General features: G+C 40.6%; 1 protein-coding gene across 2 annotated transcripts in view; it reads left to right on the forward strand.

The window, feature by feature from the left end:
- Positions 1–473: 473 nt before the first annotated feature.
- Positions 474–20,165, forward strand: part of PIK3C2A (phosphatidylinositol-4-phosphate 3-kinase catalytic subunit type 2 alpha) — a 97,851-nt gene continuing 78,159 nt past the window's right edge. For both annotated transcript variants that reach the window (XM_014602315.3, XM_006277170.4), the window contains exon 1: positions 474–575. The gene's annotated coding sequence lies outside the window, so the exon portion shown is untranslated. The remainder of the gene's footprint in view (positions 576–20,165) is intronic.

Consider the following 20,165-nt stretch of genomic DNA (forward strand, 5'->3'; position numbering starts at 1 on the left):
CTTGGACACCCGGGGCTCACGTGGCACCTTGTGCCAGGGGTCAAGTGACGCAGGCACTGCCACAGACGTGCGCAATGAACCATGACGTAAGAAGCCCGCTGTGACCTCACTGAGGCCTTCAGAAACAACCCGCGCTCCTCGCCACCCAGTCATAGCCCTTTGACTCCTCCCCTTCTCCCGTTAGGCTTGAGCTCCGCCCACTCCTGCGATGGCCCCGCCCCCTAGCCGGTCTCTTCAGGCGCGGGCCCCGCCCACTCCACTCTGGTCCTGCCCCTCGCTGTCTCGTGAGACGCTAGCCCCGCCCACTCTCCTGGTGACCCCACCCCTCGCCTTTCTCCTCAAGGGCGGGCCCCGCCCACTCCCCGCGGGCCCCGCCCCCCGCTCTCCTCAGGCGCGGGGCCCGCAGCCAGTCCGGCTCAAGGGGCTGGGCCGGAAGTGAGCGCGCGGCTGGGGCGGGGCCGAGGGGGGCGGGGCGGAGCGTGAAGCGGCCGTTGGATCCGGAGCTCGACAGTTGCGTTGTGCGCGGCGGCCACGGACGATGGTTAGGGCTGGGGTTGCGGCTGAGGCGCGCCGAGGTGAGAGGAGCCCGGGGGCGGCCCGGGGCGGGTGGGAGTGTGTAGGGGGAGGGGGAGCAGCCTGGGAGCCCTGGTCCCCCCGCTCCCCCCGTCCGCGCCATTACGGGGCTGAGATACCAGCAGCCGTGCGCTGACTTCACCAGCAAACGCTAATCTTGGTGGGGGTCATGGTTTTAATGCGACTTGCCAAGCGGGATAATTAAATCTTCATGTAATCAGCAGTCCATGGTAAGAAATACCACCCGCCTGAAACTTCCCCTCTTTCCGAGGGAAGCAGGCATTCAGTCTAGTTTGAGGCACCTACATCTGCTGTTGTGGTTTCCTGCTTTTTAGAAAAATATATATTATATGAAAACATGCTTTGCTGCTTGATTGTTTTGGTGCCATCCATCTGAAGTCTCCCTGGGGGCTGGGCTGGGCTGGGCTGGGCAGGGCAGGCTGCCTGGGGGGGCTGTCGAGGCCAGGGGTGCACTTGGGAGCATGGGGGAAGTTTGGCCTGGCCTGGGCTGGGCTGGGAGCGGCTTCATTTGGGCTAGAAAGGGGCACAGGTTGAATCCACCACGTGGGGTTTCACTCTCCTCCAAACAGGCCTCCGGGAAGCCGCTGTTTGTTTACATGTGGGGCTGAAAGGGCCGCTTGCGATCCTTGGTGGGTAGTTCCCCTGTGGCTTGTTTGGCTGGAAGGGCTGCAGCTTGCTACGAGGCCAGGCAGCTTGGATCTGAAGCAAACCTGGCTGATTTGATTGTGTTCCCCCCAGCTTTTCTAGGCAGGAGCCGGGCAGCGAATGCTAGCCAGCCCCAACTGCTGCCGGGTCGACAGGTACTTCCCAGGTACAGGGGTGGGACAAGGGGCTTGTGAGGCTGTAGGATCCCAGAAGAGAAGGGATCATCTGTTTGTTTGCAGCCCAAGCTTTTTCTTTAGTGTCCTTGTTTCTGATGGCTTGGAAAATACCTTAGTACTTAAATGTTTCTTTTTACTTTTGGACATGTGGGACTGGATTGTACAGGTTCTGCCACGTTCAAAAAGGGATCGGGCTGTTTTTTGGAGGAAAGGGGCGTTGGGAGCTATTGGGTATGGGAATTAGGGGCACAGCCTCTGACTCGGAGCTTCCTAGACTTTTAAAGCCTGTATGCCTCAAGTGGAAGAAGAACAGTGGGGAGGGGGAAACTTTGGTCATACCCAGTTCACTTTTCCTTTCAACATCCACGGTCTTGTCTGACCCAGTAAATAGCGTTTTTAAAAATGTTTTTATATACTTCTTGTTTAGTACTAATGCCCTAATAAGGAGTATGCACCTGTAATTATTGAAGAATAAATAGGGGTTTGTTTGTTTTTTCCCCAATTCCTGTGGAAGGAGAGAGGCAGGGAAGAGGATGTTAGCAATAAGCAGCACAGATAAAGAAAATAGCACTTTGAGGGTGGAAACAAGAGGTAATGAATTATGTTCCAGAGCACCATATTTAACTACGTGCCCAAAAACTAGTGAACTGCAAGTTGTGGGGGATTGTTTGTTGATAGAAAAATTAAGGTGTAAACCCGACTAATCTGGTTGCATGAGGGAGTTTCCTATCCTGGGGAAACTGAAAAAGAGAAAAGCTTGAGAAGTCAATTTGTGTGCGCTAGTTAAGATTCAAGAACTTTTGTAGTTCTCTTTTGCCTATAGCTCATCCTCAGTAGCAGCAGACTCATAGGTGATTAAAGAAAATGGATGGGGAGGAGAAACCAAGGGGAAGAAATAAACTGTATAAAAGGGAAAAGGCTGATCAACTAACAAACCTCATTAGTTTAGAATGGAGTTCTGTGCTGCATTGTTGAAGAGGCAACTTGCTTATTCCTCTGTCACTTTCTTTCAGACACAGGGCCAGAAGAAAGGTTGCCATGATGAAAGTTTTGAGAGGGAGAGAAATTGTTAAACTGGGTTTCTTTTTCAGAGTCTTCAAAAGTGGGCGAAGGGATACTCAAAACAAGGAGAAAGCGAAGCCAAGTGAGATGAGGAAAAAGTAATAGGTATGAGTGATGGGACAAGAAAGGTGTACAGAGTGAAAAAATGGCTACGAAGCATAGATTAGATCTGGAAAAAAAGAAATGAATGCTTGTTTTTTAAACTGGAGAGGTATTGAATTATTGTTTGATGATCTAATTGCTAGTCAAAAGTTATGCTTCCTGTCTGAGAATTTTTTATCTGCTGCTATTTGTAATAAAACCTAGAAAGTATCTTCTCTAAGTTAGAGGAAAGCAGTTTCTCTTCTGTCCAGTCTGTTTACGGTTATAGTCAGTTTGGGTTTAATTTAAATTCTAGGTCTGCATATTGATCTGCCTGGCCAGGTGTTTGCATCCTCACAGATTACCTTTGTTATTCTTGGGGGTTCTATGTTGCATAAAAGTTCCCCACTATGGGTAGTCCTTGTACATAAATGTAGGATCTAGGACTCTTCTCTAGTCTTTTCTCTTTATTCTTTCCTCCCTTTTTGTGTGGGTCTCTAACAGCAACCAAGAAGCAAAACATGTTTTTAAATATAGAAGGCAGGAAACCACAAAAGCAGAGGTAGTACCTGAAACTAGACTGAATATATCTTTCCCTATTAAAGAGTCTAGGTTTCAGATTGATGGTATTGCTTATCCTGGATTACTAGTTAAATTGAGATAAGTATCTCTGCCATCCCACTTGGCAAGTAAAATTAAAACTATTAATCCTATCACAATACAGGATTATAATTTGCTGTCCAGAACTGGCTGGTGAAATCAAGGGTTCCCTTCCATCCACTTCCATCTTTTTTTTTTTTCGTCGTCTTTCCCCCTTCCTCCCCCACTTGGCAAGGTTTCTTAGTGGTCCCATTTTGTCATCTGAATGCATAATGTTGCATTTGAAACTCATTTTAACTCCTAGTGTGAGGTTCACCAAAATCCAATCAGAAAGTAATGGGTATGTATAGTTGAGCTGTTGCCACATACAGCACACGTTTTCAAACTATGTTTTAAAGCGTTACAAATAACAATATACTCGAGGAGTAACAATATATAGTTACTTCTCACTGATTGTCATAGTTACTTCCTTGAAAAATGTGACTTTAAGTGAAACGATATTAAGTGAATCCAGTTATGTCACAGTAGTTACCTACAAGCAGGTGGTGGCAAAGCAGTGTTATAACTGAACATTGCATGACTTTAAACAAGTAAGTTTTCTAATAGATTGGCGTCATAATACTGAAACAGCATTAACTGGGATGACATTAAGTGAGCAGTACCTGTAGTACATAGTCAGATTAGTCTTGTCTGTAGAAAATCAAATTCCATAAAATACAATTGTAGGATTTAACCTACTAAAATAAAAAAATTCCATTAGCACCACTTATAGGTGTTAATATTAGCTCAAAACTTTTTAGAGTTCCATGCTTCTTAGAGAAAGGTACAAGAAATTTAATGAGAACTTGCTAAAGACCAGAATTCTGTTGTGGCAGTGGTAGTCCAGGTCTAAATGTATTGGTATACATTTTAGAAAGCGGAAATGGATTTTTATTTACTTGCCAATTCCATTGTTTATCTGCAATTGTCAATGACATCAGCCACCTTTTTACAGCTTTCCTTGTTACTTTATGCATGGGGTAGTGCTTGTGGTATCAATGATTATGAGGGAATGCAGAAGTCTGCATTCCAGCCTTGGCAAGTAAGTGAAGAAGGAAGTGTTTTCTAAATGTACTTGGAATGGTAGATCTTACACTTTCTGTAAATGTTTTGAGATAAAGATTTGCTTTTGAAAGCTCACATGATGGAATTTTTGTGGAAAAGCTCAATATTATACTGTTAAGCATGTTGTAGATCAAAGCCAAGGTGTGAAGAATCTTGTAATCATTTCCTGTGAAATTTGCAAAGTTTTATTCTAAATAGTTGCCTGCAAGCCCTGTAACTCATCCCATAAATTAAATAGAGGATGAAGAAGAAATCTAGTTTGCATGTTAATATAGTTAATAGGCTTTTAGGCATTCATTTTGCATGATATGAAAAACATTGGCCCTTCTTTTATAGTCTGTGACCCGTATTCAGTGAATGGAAATGGCACAGCATTTGTAATGGGATATTTTACAGATGTTAGTACTTAATAGAAAGTTGTCACTGTATATTGACCTGGGTGAGAAGAATTAGTCTCAGATGAGTTTGTAGAACACATCTCAGTATGGCAATGAATACTTTTATTAGCAATCTTAGCAGAGACACCAATAGCCATCATAGCAGCCAATGTACACTTGTCTTTAAAGTGACCCCTGTGTGAGTGTGTAGGTAGTATTGAGGCACAGTAGCAAAGCAGTGTATTGAAGCTTGCACTCCCAGTTCTGTATTGCATTGTGTGATGCAGAAAACTGTAGTCTAAATGGCTGAATATGCAGCATACCTCACAGCCACTGAATGTTCAGTAATATGTAACTAAACTGTGCACTTTTTCCAAGAGATCATAGCCAAAATACTGTTTAACATTTGTATGAATACAAGGCTGTATGACTTTGTAGCATCTGCTTATTGTAACAGCCACTGGGTAAATTCCTTGCCTGAAGGAAACTGTCTGCTGAAGAGGTAGAAGACATTTAACTATTATTGCAAGATCTGTCTTGTCTGATTTGGTGCACTACTATGTATGGACTGAAATTCAGGGAAGGACTGTGGCTATACAACATCTGCTCTCCTTGAACTGGGGTCCTTCCATCTGTTTTCCTTATATTTATGTTGTTCAGTGTACCTTACAACAGCAGCAGCAAAGAACAGAAGAGCAGCTGAAAAAAGAGCCTTATCCATGGATGGTTCTAAGACTTTGAAATGAGGACAGGTGCAGATGATGTAGCCCATGGTCACATATATAATGTAACAGTTTTCTCCAATTAAAATAATTTTAGATGCTTTACTAATATGCTAGAAGGCTAGCACTACTATATCATTCAGTTTAAGATCAAAGCAAATGTAAATTCTTTACATTTAAAATAAGAGTGCTCATTCTACTAGAATTTGCTGGATGGCACAAAGTCTTTTTAAAACGACAATACATTAGGCAAAAAAGTCCAAAGATATTGTGTCATTAGTCGTGTAAGCATTATAGTTAAATGCATGTCTCATTCAAATTCATCATGCAAAATCTAGCCTTCTTGAGTCTTGACAGTGCCTCCACTACTTCACAGTTAGAAATGTCTACAGCAGAGTTAATACTACCACACTTGAGTTAAGGCTATTAGCTAGAACTAAAAACGGTTTGCAGGGCTGTAAAATAGCCCTTCCTGGTAATGTCTCTATTCTAACAGCAAAATTGCAGGAGGAATGATACTTTGAATAGTGGAACATCAAGACCTTTAAAAAAGATACTGGGTTGTTAACACCTTGTGAAGAGAGATTAGCAGGAATCGGGAAATAGTCAAATATCTTCATGGCTCTACCATCTCAGCACTGCCTGAATAGAAGTGCTATTGCCCCTCCCAGGCATTTTGTTTTAAAGTTTGGTTGGAGCAGGAATTGGAGGGGTGCATCTGCACCCTCTTGCATCTCTGGCTTTATCTAATAACATACATTAATATAATCAGTGGCTATTGTACTCTACAGCTGAATGCAGAAGGGTCATGCTGTAGAGTAGAGCAAGACACATACTTACATTTTTAAGAATAGAATTATTTTATTGAATCAGATAATTGTTTGGTTTTTGTTTGTTTTTGCTTGTGGTAGGAATGGTGGGAGTGCTAGTGTAGACGGTGCTCTCTACCTCCAGCAAATCTACACTAAATGAACATCAGTGCTCTATCTGTCAGTAATATTGCTGCTATGGGTTGGACATAGTAGCAGTGTTTGGAAAGGAGTCCAGGTACATATCAGTGCATCAGATTATGCTGGTCAGAAGAGTCTTTGCAAATCATAAAGGCAACCTGGTATGCTCAGAGTGATTGGTTTCATATAAGAAGCTGAAAAAAGAATTAGCCACTCTTTTTATAAATAAAAGATTGGATTTTGGACTGAAATTCTATTTGCAAGTGTGAAATATAAGGTGCATTCAATAGCAGAGGATATTGGGCTCTTGCAATAGCATTGGGCAAAAACAATGTAGTTTGCCAGGAATATTTTGGAGAACATGTGGGTTTTCAGTTGCCCTTTGAAAGAGAGCAGTTGATTCACACATTGTTTCAATCATAAAGGGCCGTATGGAGAAATGCAGAAAATTGGATAAAAGAGAAAAGGAACACTGTGGAGCATAGCTTTTTTGTGCAGTCAGGGATGAGGTTGAAAGGGGATATGAGAGAGTGCTTCTACAGAAGAAATATTGAAATTTGGTTCTGTTGCCACATAGTCTTTGCCAAGAAGTGCTGGTAACAGGCGTGGTAGCATGAAATGCATCCAAGTGCAACAGACTAGGATGCCATTAGTTTCATTATGTTGCTGCTGCTTCTGGTGATTCAACTGGGAAAGTTGTGTAGGAACAGAATCAAAGGTACAGTTTTAGCGGTCCTGGGAACAGAATAGGGAGGAGTTCTACGTACAGGAAGCAGTAAACAAAAGGAAGGAGGTTGGTCTAATGTTCCAGTAATAGTCATTAAAAGGGCAAATGTGTATGTTTGTTTCAGTACTTGAAGAACTCTTTGTGTATCTATAAAAGGTAGCACATTTGCAGGCCAATTAGTTGATCAAGGGAGCAGCATTTTATGTATTTTATTTTGGATGAGGAATTAAGGTCACTTGACACCTTGCTTTCATAACATGAAATAAAGGATAAATAGCCATTGAAAGTAGTCATTATAAATTATTATATAGTATTCTATATTTAAACTAGTATTTTTCATTTTAAAATATCTCAAAGCAGCTCACAAACCATGGATGTGGATAAAAGTAAAACTGGTATTACTATTACTGGAGTAGGCTGACATTTGTTAATGGTGGAAACCAATGATTTAAGAGGGGAAGAGATGGCTTCTGTAGCACTCAAAAATGTAGATGGAATCCCAGTAGAAAGCAGTTACCCATGTGGGAATTTGGCTGGGGCGCTGAGTTCAGTACTTTCTTGTTTGCAAAGTGTTATGGAAATTCATAGGACCTTGATTTTTTTTTGATCAGCTATCGTACCCCTCCCCAGTTATATCCAGCACCACAATATTTTGGATTTTCTGTTTAATTTGGTTATAACATCTGTTGAATTTTCAGTACTGCAATATCTAGGTGTGTGCTTGGAGATTTTTTCCACTAGACTATTCATAGATTTCATAGACATTACCTGGCTTGAAAGTTTGAAGCCTGTCAGAATGCTGATGTGTGTCACATCTGTTCGACATAAATCAGTTTTTATAACCAGTATAAGGAGGTGCAACCCCCTACAGACAGGGTTATTTAGGATTTTAATGTTTTCCCAGTTGACAGAAATGAACACTAGTGTGCCAGTTTAAAAGTACTGTGTTTTCTTGAATATTACGCACCTTTGACTGTAATATTCTATTTTTGGAAGGCCCTAAGAAGGAAAACAAAAAAGCTTCTTGGAGTATGGGTAAGTATTAGAGGTCTGGGATCTCTGGAGTGGTGGGAGGGGGGCTGGCATCTGCTACATCCAGGGAAACTGCCATGGGAGTGGGCTGGGAGCAGGGCATAGTTAATGTTACCCATGGGAGCCCTTTTCCTTGCATATAATGCATACCTCAATTTTCCCCAACTAGCTTTAGGCATAAGGTATGGGTTTATGTGAGAAAATGTGGTATGCCTTTGGTTAAACCAGTATAGCTGTAATCTGGAGACGGGCCTCTACAGGAACAAATTGAAGCGGGATGAGTTCAGTTTTTCATTTGGAGTTAGCTGTCCTATATTTTTTAAATAAGTTTGTAGAAAATATATAAAAGTTACTTATTGGCCTACTGGAGTTGATTGGGATCAGCACCAGGTAAACCTTGGTACTTTCTTTGGCTGAAATATATTTGAGCAGATGTATAGTTTAAATTTATGCAACATCAGTTTCTACATTTTCTAGATATGCTGTTAGAAAACTGTCAGTTCAACTTTTACCTTAATCTTTTTAATATGAAATCTCTTGGAACCAGTCTTTCATAACCCTAAAAGTAGGAGAACTGTGTTCCTGATGTTACTGCAGATGGAAGCGTCTGTTCTTAAATGCTAAGAAATGTAAGGTAGCTTCAAGGATCTGTTACAAAAATAGAGGAAGCAAAACTCCCAAACTGACATGGGAGAAACTGCTTAAATGAGTAAGAAGTTTTAAAATACATTTTTTTAAGTGTTGGGTGAAGAGCTCCTTTAGAAATTAAGTTGATTTTCCCCTCTAGAATTTCACAAATTCTTATTTCCAAAAATAATTAATATAGATAATTTTAAAAAATGTTATTAACAAATCTAACTTATTCAAGTCATAAATTTTATATTTAAAAAATAGATCCAGCCCCCTGAAATGCATCTAAAGGCAGATATTTCTCTTATATCAACAGCGTTTTCCTTTACCTGAGTCAATGTCCATGGGGAGTCCCGTGTTTTTTTTCTTCTCATCTCTTCAGTTTCTGAGAGTTCCTCCATGTTTTGGCTTGAACTTTTGTGTTTATTTATCTCTATGTAACTTGCTTAACAATTCACCTTTCTTTTTTCCTCAGACTTCTGCATAATATGAAGCTCACTATCTTCTCTTCTCTGCTTTTGGATTTCAAATTTATTCTTAACTATTAGTTCCTAGAACTTGCACTTTCCTTCACTATTGAAAAAAATTGCCCAAACTTTCTGGTTTGGAGGCAGGAAACGATGGTTCTCCTGCAAATTCCAGAAATTTGGTGGAAATTCTTAAGCAAGCATTCTTTTGCTTTTTTTCTTTCCCTTTTCTCCTGTAGAAAGCTAACTTGCTAGGACAGTTCTTTCGTTACTAAAACTTCCCAATTGCAAAAACCTTGGAACAGAAGTAATTCTTGAAGCCACCAAAAGATGAATGTAGATAAATTGTTGAAATATTGTCCCAAAGCACGTAAAGTCCTCATATCCTAGGGAATAATACTCACCATTTGGGGGAGAAGATAAGGTGTGCGCAGAAGAGAGGTATGGATCAGTAAACCTAAGAATTAATATGCAGGTATGGCCTTTTTAAAAAACGTAAAAAGACAAATACTACGCCTGTCTGCAAGGAAACTAGGCATAATTCAATGGCTTCACTTGATGTATAGGAGAGACAGCTACAGCCTAACTTGTGGCACTGTGGTGGGCACGTCTGCCTGAGATGTTTACCGCAGAGCTGCCTAATTAACTCCACAGTAAACGTGGCAATGTCTTGGCATCTAGACTTGTGATCCTATTAAGCCGCAAGAAACTGATAAACTCTGCAGCAGGATAGTATTTGTAAATATAAATACTATCCTGCTGTGGAGTTTTTTTGTGTTCAGCAATGCATGTGTAGATGCTGGCCCAGCTACACGTCAGCGTCCCATTGCGGGGCTGCCTTCTGGCTAGCCCCGCACTGGAGCACCCTTGTGCCCCAGCCAACCTCTACACACACAGCATGTCAAGCCAGGTCGGAGCAGCCCTGGGTGGGCAGGCTGAACAATTTTGTCATGCATAAGAAACCCCTTGCAGTGATTCCACCTTCAGGATCTTGCTTTCTTACTCCAGTGATTTTTTCAAGTGAGGGTACTACAATGCTCAGCCCGTGTGCAAGGAGGTAAGTGTTGTGGGAAAGGGTGATTCTAGTCACTGGCATTCATATCCAAGAGCAACATGCTCACCCATCAGATACAGACTGGGGACAAGGAAGAGGCTGATTGATGTTAGAAAAAGCACAATATGGCAGGGTTCTGCCTACCCTGTCACTCCAGGAGACTTTTAAGGATGTCACAGGGTCCACTATAGGAATGAAAGTGGTTCTTAAGTGGGGCTCTGTGAAATTCCAAAAAATTATGGAGGGGGTGAGAACCATTGGCCTAGCCTGTCTAATCATGCCTGTATTGTCATCCTTGTCACTTCAACTATTTTAAAATCTCCACTTGAAACTGATGCTTCTATAAGCAATCATCATGTGCTTGTAGGTTTTCATGCTGAAGTGCCTGGTTGATAGTTTCTCAGTTTTTAGTAATCTGGGAATCTATAGGACGAAAGGTTGTCTTTCGAACATCAGACTTTTTCGTGCTGCGTTTTAAGGAGTTTACCTGCTATAGGGAATGTTATACTACAAAGTACTTGCTAGTTGGTCAGTATTCTTCACCCTGCATGTGGTTGCTATGTTTCACTTTACTTAAGTTGTTTCTTTCACATCGTAGAATTATTATTTCTTTGACTTTTCTTGACTAGGCAGTCAGTTCATTTTCTACATTCAAACTCTAGGCCATAATTAGATGTTCATCAAGTATACTAGTTTTGATTTTATTTTCTTTTAAGAGCAAGATAAGTGCTGGGAGTTTTTTAAAAACTGCCCCTTTTGCCTTGAGGAAACTGGCTACTGTATGTCAAGGTAGTACTTTAAAAGGAATGTTGGAAGTGGGCCTGTGTGTTGTTATCACTTCTGTATTTAGTGCTGGAATTTTAGGCAGCTTATTGCACAGTCCAAATGCTGGCTGCTGTAAAGTTCCTCTTTTAAAATAACACTAAATAACGTATACTTCATGCTTGAGTTTATTTATTGTGTACCATACTGTAAACAGTTTATAAATAATGTGTATAAAATGTCTCTCTCTTTTTACACGAAATTTTTGTGTAACTCTACATAAATAGATAAAGGATGTTAATAGTAACATGGGCAGATGGTGCGATTGATTCAAAAAGAGGTAATAGGATTTTTCTCTAGAAATAACTTTACATGACTTAAGACATTTAATTTGGACCTTTGGGGTATTCAGTTTAAGTTACAAGTTTAATATTCCATGTTGGCAGTCTTGAAATGATTCCTTACCTTAACCTTGAGAATAAATTTAATTCTTAGCTTTTCATAGACTGGGGCAGGCCAGATACGGCCCGCTAGGCCATTCTGTCCAGCCTGCGGGGCCCCTAAAAAATTTAGAAAATTAATATTAATCTGCCCTGGGCTGCCTGTCATGTGGCCCTTAATGGCTTGCCGAAACTGAGTAAGCAGCCCTCTGCCCAAAATAATTGCCTGCCCCTGTCATAGACATTAGGGGCAGGAAGGGAATTCGGGAGATCGTCAGGTCCAGCCCCCCAGCCATAGGCGGGAAGTCAGCTGGAATCAGGTAACCCCAGCAAGAAATATATCCACCTGTTTTTTGAAGGAGTCAAGAGTAGGTGCTTGCACCACCTCTGGGTGGAGTTTGTTCCAGACCCTGGACACATGCACCATGAAGAACTTTTTTTTCTTATATCCAGGGTAAATCGGCCTTCCTGGACTTTATGGCTGTTAGACCTTGTTATCTTTTGGGGACCACTGGTGAACAGGTGTTCTCCCAGGTCCTGATGTACCCCTCTTATGTACTTATAGTCTGCCACCAAGACCCCCCTGAGCCTTTTCTTCTCTAGGCTGAAAAGTCCCAAGTCCCTCAGCCTCTCCTTGTATGGCCTTCCTTCCAGGCCTTGGATCATATGAGTGGCTCTCCTCTGGACTCTCTCAAGCTTCTCCACATCCTTCCTGAAGTGGAGGGCCCAATAGTGGGCATAATACTCCTGCCGCAGTCTCACCAGGCCTGAGTAAAGCGGATGGATGACTTCCTGGTTTTGCTTGAGATGCATCGGTGGATGCATGCCAGTTTGGTTAGCTTTGCCAGCCACAGCATCACATTGGTGGTTCATATTTATCTTGTGGTCAGTCAAGACCCCCAAGTCCCTTTCAGTTGTGGTGCTAGCGAGCGTAGCACTGCTGAGCCTGTACATGTGCTGGGGGTTCTTCCTACCGCGGTGCAGCACCGTACACTTCTCTGCATTGAAGACCATCAAGTTTTGATTGGCTCACCTTGAGAGTGTGTCCAAGTTGGCCTGTATCCCCAGCCTGTCCTGCGGTGTGACCGCCCTCCCTCATAATTTGGTATTGTTCATGAACTTGACGAGTTCACATCCGACTCCCAAATCCAGATCATTAATGAAGATGTTAAAGAGTACTGGCCCAAGTACCAAGCCATGAGGGACTCCACTGGTCACCTTGCTCCACGTTGATTTGCTCTGTCAACTAGTACGCTTTAGGTCCGACCCCACAGCCAGTTGCCTAGCCGTTGGACCCTATGATGAACAAGGCCACAGTTCCCCAGCGTAACCATGAGGACATCATGGAGAACTAGGTCAAAGGCCTTTTTGAAGTCCAAGTATGACATCCATGTCATCTCTTGTCCAGGGCACATGTTACCTGGTCATAGATGGCGATGAGGTTGGTCAGGCATGACATGCCAGTCACAAAGCCAAGATGACTGGCATTCAGAAGCTTACCATCCATCAGTCCAGTGTTGATGGAACACTTGACAATTTTCTCAAGGATTTTTCCAGGGACAGACGTAAGACTGATTGGTCTGTAGTTCCCCAGGTCATCCCTCTTGCCTTTCTTGTAGATAGGGACCACGTTGGCTCTTTTTCTGGTCATCTGGGACCTCGCTCAAGCGCTACGATTTTTTTCAAATATCTCTGCCAAGGGGGAAGCAGTGATGTCTGCCAGCTCCTTCAGGACTCTTGAGTGCATTCCATCTGGGCCCGCAGACTTATGAATGACCACTTCCTCAAGGTGTTTCCTCACCTGATCAACACTGATTTTTTAGGCCCATTGCCTGCTCCTGGATTGGTTTGTGCTCTTCCTGACAGTCTGATCCTCCTGGGAGGGTGAAAAACTGATGCAAAAAAGTAGTTTAGGAGATTTGGCCCTTTCTTGGCCATTGGAAGTCAGTTGCCCCGTTGGATCTGTCAGGGGCCCAAAGCTATCCTTGTTCTTTTTCCTGCTTCCCACATACCTGAAGAAGGACTTTTTGTTGTCCTTGATTCCTGTAGCTAGCCTAAGTTCAGTTTGTGCCTTGGCTTTCCTTGATCACTCTCTACAGGTGCAGGTGAGTACAGAGTAATCCTCTTTGGTAATGCTTCATTCTTAATAGCAATATTCCTTTTAGAATTTAGTGTACTTAAATTAATATTTAACATTGTTGCTTTAGGCCAAGAGAACCCAGAATGTTCTGATTCCAGGAAATCTTTGTTCTCACTTGGTAGATCTTATCTGTAGGAGACAAAATGTCATGGTTCCTTTGTAGCTTCTTGACTTGTCAATAATGCTTTAAAGCTGCTTTTGAAATTAAAATATTTTATAAACTGATCCCTAAGAAGATAACTTGAATAAACTGAATTCTTACTCTGCCCAAAATATGTGCCTAGAGTTATATAAGGGAAAAGTATTGCTTTGGGAGAACTTATATTGGAGCCATGAAAAAGATTGTGTAACAGTTGGCAGATGTAGGGTTTACTATAAATCTAACCAAATAGCAGAATGCCCTGTAAATAAGTTTTTACTAGTTCTCAATGTAAGAGAGGGATTAATCCTTGTTACAGAAAAGCAGTTTGTATCTTTGAAGGTTCTTGTATGTGAAATTCTGGTTTCATCTGTTGTCTAGAATAAATAGAAACAAGGAACAGATTTAGACCATCTTGTTACCCCCTTTTTGATAGTAATTTAGAGTGCAACAACACTACAGGGCTGTAAGTGGAGAGTTACAAAAGTTGCAGATTTGACTTAGAAAGTCAATTTTTTCTGGCATGCTTTCCCCAACTTCACAGAATTTCCTGTCTAGGTACAACATGGGGATTATGTGATTTGGGCAATACAGGATGAGCCACTTCTTATGCTGCTTTTTACATTTTATTCCTAGCAGATTGAGTTCCATTCTGTGAATAAATGCTGGCACCTTCAGCTAGTTAATATTATAACACTTGGCTAGGAGGTATTTTCAGATGATTGCTGCCTCTTTTCCCTTGCCTTCCTTTCTGTTTCCCTTTTGGAGGCATGGCAGTAGTTTAGAGTTGGGTACAGGGTGGTGATTGTAGTTTCTTCCAGAAGCATATAACAAAGGAACAAAGAAACCAGGTAAGGTATTTTTCTGATGCTTTTATTCTAAGTTAGCAATTAGATCTGAAATGAATCCACAACATTATCCATTAGTTTGCATCCTTCAAACATTGGGGGAAATGCTGTATACAACTACTAGAGATATCATAATATAATTGTGAATACTCAAAGTACTCGGGTGATAGTTCCGTTTCAAACACAAGGGAAATCAGCAAAGTAGACAAGGATAATTATTACTGTTACAGTAAATTCAGTTTTGTAAAAGAAATATATGACAAATATTCCTTAAGTACTAAAATAGAGAATTGTGTTCTTGAAGACAAACAAATGAAAACTAAATTGTAGTGTTGTTGGCTAGATAGCAGAAGCTGTGAGCAGAACAAATTTTGCATCTTTCAAGGCTATTTAGACAATATGACTCGCAACAGCAGTGATGCTAGTCTCATTCTGATCATTGAATCTTATGTTTGCAAATATTTTAGTAGTTTTAACTGGATTCTCTTAATTGCCCGTTTCTGAATTTGGTTAGCTACAAATTGAAATGTTCAGAGTGAAGCTATAGCATTTTTTTCTTCTGGTTTTTTAATTTTTTAAAATAAAAGTTAGCAGGTGATGTATATTTGATATTCAAACCTTAGTTGAGCATTCTGTTTTGTGTTAACTTATATCAAGGAAATATTAACTCTGATATAGGAATATACCACTAAAATGTTGGCATGCAGGAAATAAGTCCTGTTAAAGCTATTGCAGTCATATTAAGTGCAGGTTTGTTCGGGTTTTTTTTTTTTTTTTTCAAACTATTAGAAACTGCAACCCGGTTACAAAGTTTGAGAATATGTTCAGATATTTGGTTTGGCTTTTTGGACATCCTGTGTGATGGCAAACTTAAAATACTGTGATCAAATGGAACTATGAGTGCAATGACGGAATGTCTACCTAGCAAAAACAAAAATAGAAGGGAACTTCTCAGACAACCACTTACATACTTCTGTTCTGCCTTGGCATTGAATGTAATTAGGCTTTTTATTATTTTTATTTTGCAGTCCAAGTGTGCAGTCACTGCTGATTATTTAATTGCATTAAAATGATTAGCATATCCATTATTTCTTGAACTTGCTAAATCATTAAATAGGCCATCTGTTTGGGTTGTTTTAGGTGTTGCTGCTAGTGAGAACATTAGGATGAGGCCATGGACATTATACTTGTAGCAGTAAATACTACCTTGTAGCACTACATAAAGTGAAGTGCAGCCATTCAAGCTGTTTCTAGTGATAGAAAGATGATGAAAGTGCTACAAAATAGTACCTCTCTGAAAGAGAAATTTCTGTGTTCTGTAGCACTACATGTAATTTTATAGTTGCATGAAGGGTTATAGGGGGTGTCTCTAGGACCTACCAGTGTCTCATAGTCCTCCCCTCCAAGGGAGCAGGGAGGGAGAGGGCCTGGCTCCTTGACAGCCTGCCCAGCTGCACTGAACTGTTATAGAGCCCTGATGAGACCCTGTTGTAGTGAGGAGCAGGATGAGCTAATTTTCTTGTGATGCTGGCATGAAGAGCTGTCACAGCAGGAAAAGCCACAGGAAGCTCTTCCGACTGCTGTGGGAGCACTCAGAAGTGACTGCATAGTACTTTTTGTGTGTGAAATGAGTATGATTGCTAGTGGTTAGAGGGCCCTGAATAGTACTAGTTAATCTGACTTAAGTGTTGATAGTTTTCTCAAGCTCTGATAAGTTTTCTGTTGTTTCAGGCATCATTAAAACTGTTGAAAACCATACCAATTTCATACTACTACTGCTTAGGAAAGCTTGGAGGGGAAGTTCTTCATAAAAGGCCTAAATAGTACCAGTTGGCTTAAAAATAAAATAGTGGACATCTATCCATTCTTTGAATACATCTGTCTATTCTCTGATGTGGGAAAGAAGAGAAACAAAGTACTTCCTCTTTCTAGCCCTTGTGGCTAGGAGAGAGTTAAGAACTAAAGCTTCATATCTATTTTAAATTGCCATTGGATGATTTGAGAGGTTGGATCTTGTTTTGCATGTGTAGGCTTTGAGCTGGCTCAGTGTGATGCAGTCCCAGGTGCACATTCAAGTGGGGTGCCCCGGAGCAATAAAGTCCAGCACAATAAGCGCTGGACTTTATTGCTTTGTGTTAATTGCACATGCCCTGTGAGTAGCAGTCCCGCTGGCGTCCACACTTCACTTGCAAACCAGACATTGCAACAATTATTCCTGAAGTGTGAGTAAATAAGAAAAGTGTACCATTTTAAAGCAGTGGATACAATAAGCATGCAGATTCTTATATCTGCCACTGGTAGTAGAGCACAGGCACTCCATTCACTATTATTGTAGACAAAGCCCAAACTGCAGAGTTCCAGAATAAACTACTTAAACTTTGTAGCTGGAAAGATCAACGTAACTTTCCTTCAAGCATCCACTTAACCCAGAAACTAGGTATTGCTGGAGAGAGGCTTGCTAAATCTAATATAAAGAAGAATATCTTTCACTGTAGGTTTTTTCACTGTAGTGTTTTATTTTTTTAGCATTTCTCTGGGGTTTTGTCAATCTAAACACCATGAGAGTACTTGAAGTCAAATTGACAATCTATATTCAAGCTGAGTGGAATGTAAAATAATAGACAGCCTGAATGGGAAGGTAAAAGGAAATACAATATAACCTCATGAATCTGAAATGCTTGGGACCGAGCATCTGCCAGAAATTTGAAAACTCTGGGTTTTTTAAGCCAGAGCAGTGACCGGTCCTGGAGGGTGGGAGTGGGGGGTAGCGGTGGTTGGTTCCAGAGCAGCAGCCACATGCTGAGCAGTGGCACAGGGTGGTGGATGGCAGTGGCAGCTGCTGCATGCAAGCTTCCCCCTTTGCTGCTCTGGGACCGGCTACCACTCCTCCCCAATCTAGCATAGATTGGGTGATCTAGTGATGTTAAGAAGTGTCAGACATTTGATATTTGGATTTCTGAGGTTATACTGTACTAAAGAAGCAGTTTTATCTGAACATTATTTCTTTGATTTATATCTTTGATCAAAATCATGGGGAAAATAGAGCTGGAAAGGATCTTGAGAAACTTAGTCTGGGAATTGGCAATCTACACCATCAACCAGATACATCCCACGGTGCCATATCATCTGCAGCAACAGAAAGAAGTGAGGATGGTGACAGTGGCCAGGTCCTAACACTGGCCAGCCATGGGCACAAGCTGGGGCATTGTGGCGTGCTTCTTGAAACAGTTGCAAACTGCTGATGTAGTCCCTTTCTTTTGTTCCTAATCCTTCATGATTAATGTTTGGTCTAATCTGTGCTTAAAAACTGATGGAGGTGCCACAGTATCCCTAGGAAGGTAGCTATTGCTCAACTATTATAGCTAGAAAGTTTAATGTCTAACCTAAGTCTCCTTTGTTATAATTTAATGCATTATTTCTTGTCTTGGGCCCTGTACACAATAACCCTTTACATACTTGAAGAGTCTTATGTTTCCCCTCTGTTTTCTCTTTTCTAAAGTAAACCATCCCAGTTCTCTCAACCTTTTTCTCATGGGTAATGTTTCCTAGACCTCTGATCAGTCTTTCCTCTGGACTCTTACCAGTTGATATACATTTTAAAGTATGGTGCTCAGCACTAAACCTAGTACTCTAGCTGAATATTTACCAAGGGCAGAGTAGAGTAGATTATTTTGTCTTGCATAGTACTCTTCCATTTTTTATATTCTGGTATGTGCTTTTTGACAGTATGATATTTATGATTCATTAGGAGCCTCATTCTTTTTTCCAGAAATTCTGCCCCATTTTGAACGTGTACTTGTATCTATCAATTTTTTTAGTATTTCACACTTGTCCTTATTGAATTACATCTTTGCTATTTGAGAACAGTTCCCTTTCCTCCTGTTTTCAGTATCATTTTAAATTCTAATCCTGACCTCCCAACATGCTTCTGATCTTGTCCCAGCTTGGTATCGCTTGCAAATTTTAAGTGCATTGTCCAGTGTATTATCAAAATTATTACTGAAAATATTGAATACTACTAGAGTCAGGAGAAACTCCTGCAGAATGTCACTTGCAGCCTACCATTTTGAAAGATGGTTTTAATTACTCTGAGTGTGGTTTTCCAGCCAGTTGTCTACTTGTATAACAGTAGTTAAGTGAGTACCATATTTCCCTAGTTTGTTTGTGAGAATTTTAATGGAGATGATGTCAAAAGCCTTGAGGAAGGGTTTCCTGTGTACAGCTTCTTTACTAGTGAAAAAGCCTACCATAAGGTGACAAGGTTGACTTTTTTTGTAGCGTTTTCCTATGGATCCATTTTGATTACTACTTACCAAGTGGTGATCCTCTAGATGTTTACAGTCTGGTTAGTCTGTAAAGAAGAACAAAAACCCAACTCTTTCATTGCAGTTTTACATGAAGTAGGACCTGATTTTTATTTTTAAAAACATTTGTTTTTCTTTCTTAGCACAAAAGTATTAGGACTGTCAATCTTGCCTTTATTTATTTCTTCCCCGCCTCTCAGCTGTGCTGGATATTGTACAATGCTGATGCTAATATTCCTTCTCAGTCTTAACCTGAAACATGAGGATGTAGAACCTTCAGCAAAAATTTTCTTCCTTCAAACATGTTGGTCACTAAAATTAAATGGGTGTAATGAAACCCCTAATTTGAGTTGTAAATGGATGTATTAAAAAATCCGTTCTTGTCCCTTCCTCAGTCATCCCTCAAAGTAAAATTTCTGATTTTTATTTACCTATTTTCCTTTTGATTTTATCCTGGAAGACTAAAGTCTAAAGTAAGATAAAAGTTGATCTGTACATTATACATTCTGGAGAGCTAAAAATAGGAAACAAATTGGATTAGTGACAATAAGAGGTTATACCATTTAAAAAAAATCCTGAAGCTCTCTGTTGCTGTTTGTATAACTTCTCTGTAGAAACTCATTTGCAATTGTATCTTGCCATTTCCATTATAGCTTAGGGCTGTTAGTGGAATTTTTCCAGCTCTTGAACCCAGCAGTACTTTTTCCATTTTACTGCTGTGAAACATGGAAATAGATATACTGTCATAAGAACGAAAACTGCACATGGCCAGAGAGGAACCGTGGAGTAACTTCTAAACTGGTGCAAGTGTTTACTAGATAGCCTTAGGGGGACATTATCGAATAAATAATGCATAGGATTAGAATTGGAAATTCTGGCCAATATCTCTTATTTGCTGTTTAATCTTGGGTTTCGCTTCTCTCCATTAGTTTATCTTTTTCTCTCCTAAGGATAATACCTACTTTCAAGGGCCATTATGAGGATTAATATAAACATATGTAAATATGTACATTGTTTGAACGTGAAAAACAGTTTATTGTTGGGGAATCTAATTATGATGTCTGAGTATGATGAAACAAACACTTCTAAAAGAATAAAAAGCCTTCAGCAAGAAATAATGTAACTGTGGTCTTTCATGTTATAATACAATGTAATCAGTCTGATGTGCATCATTTTTTTTTACCTTATGCATTGTACTGGTGATAAATTAGAAGTCTTCTGACCATATGTATCAAGAGAACCAGCTCTTTGTTACTCGTATTGCCTTAATTAATCTTCACAATATGCCTATGAGAGCGACTTACATCCCTG

This window comes from Alligator mississippiensis, chromosome 2 (genome assembly GCF_030867095.1).
Source record: "Alligator mississippiensis isolate rAllMis1 chromosome 2, rAllMis1, whole genome shotgun sequence".
NCBI classification, from domain to species: Eukaryota; Metazoa; Chordata; order Crocodylia; family Alligatoridae; genus Alligator; species Alligator mississippiensis.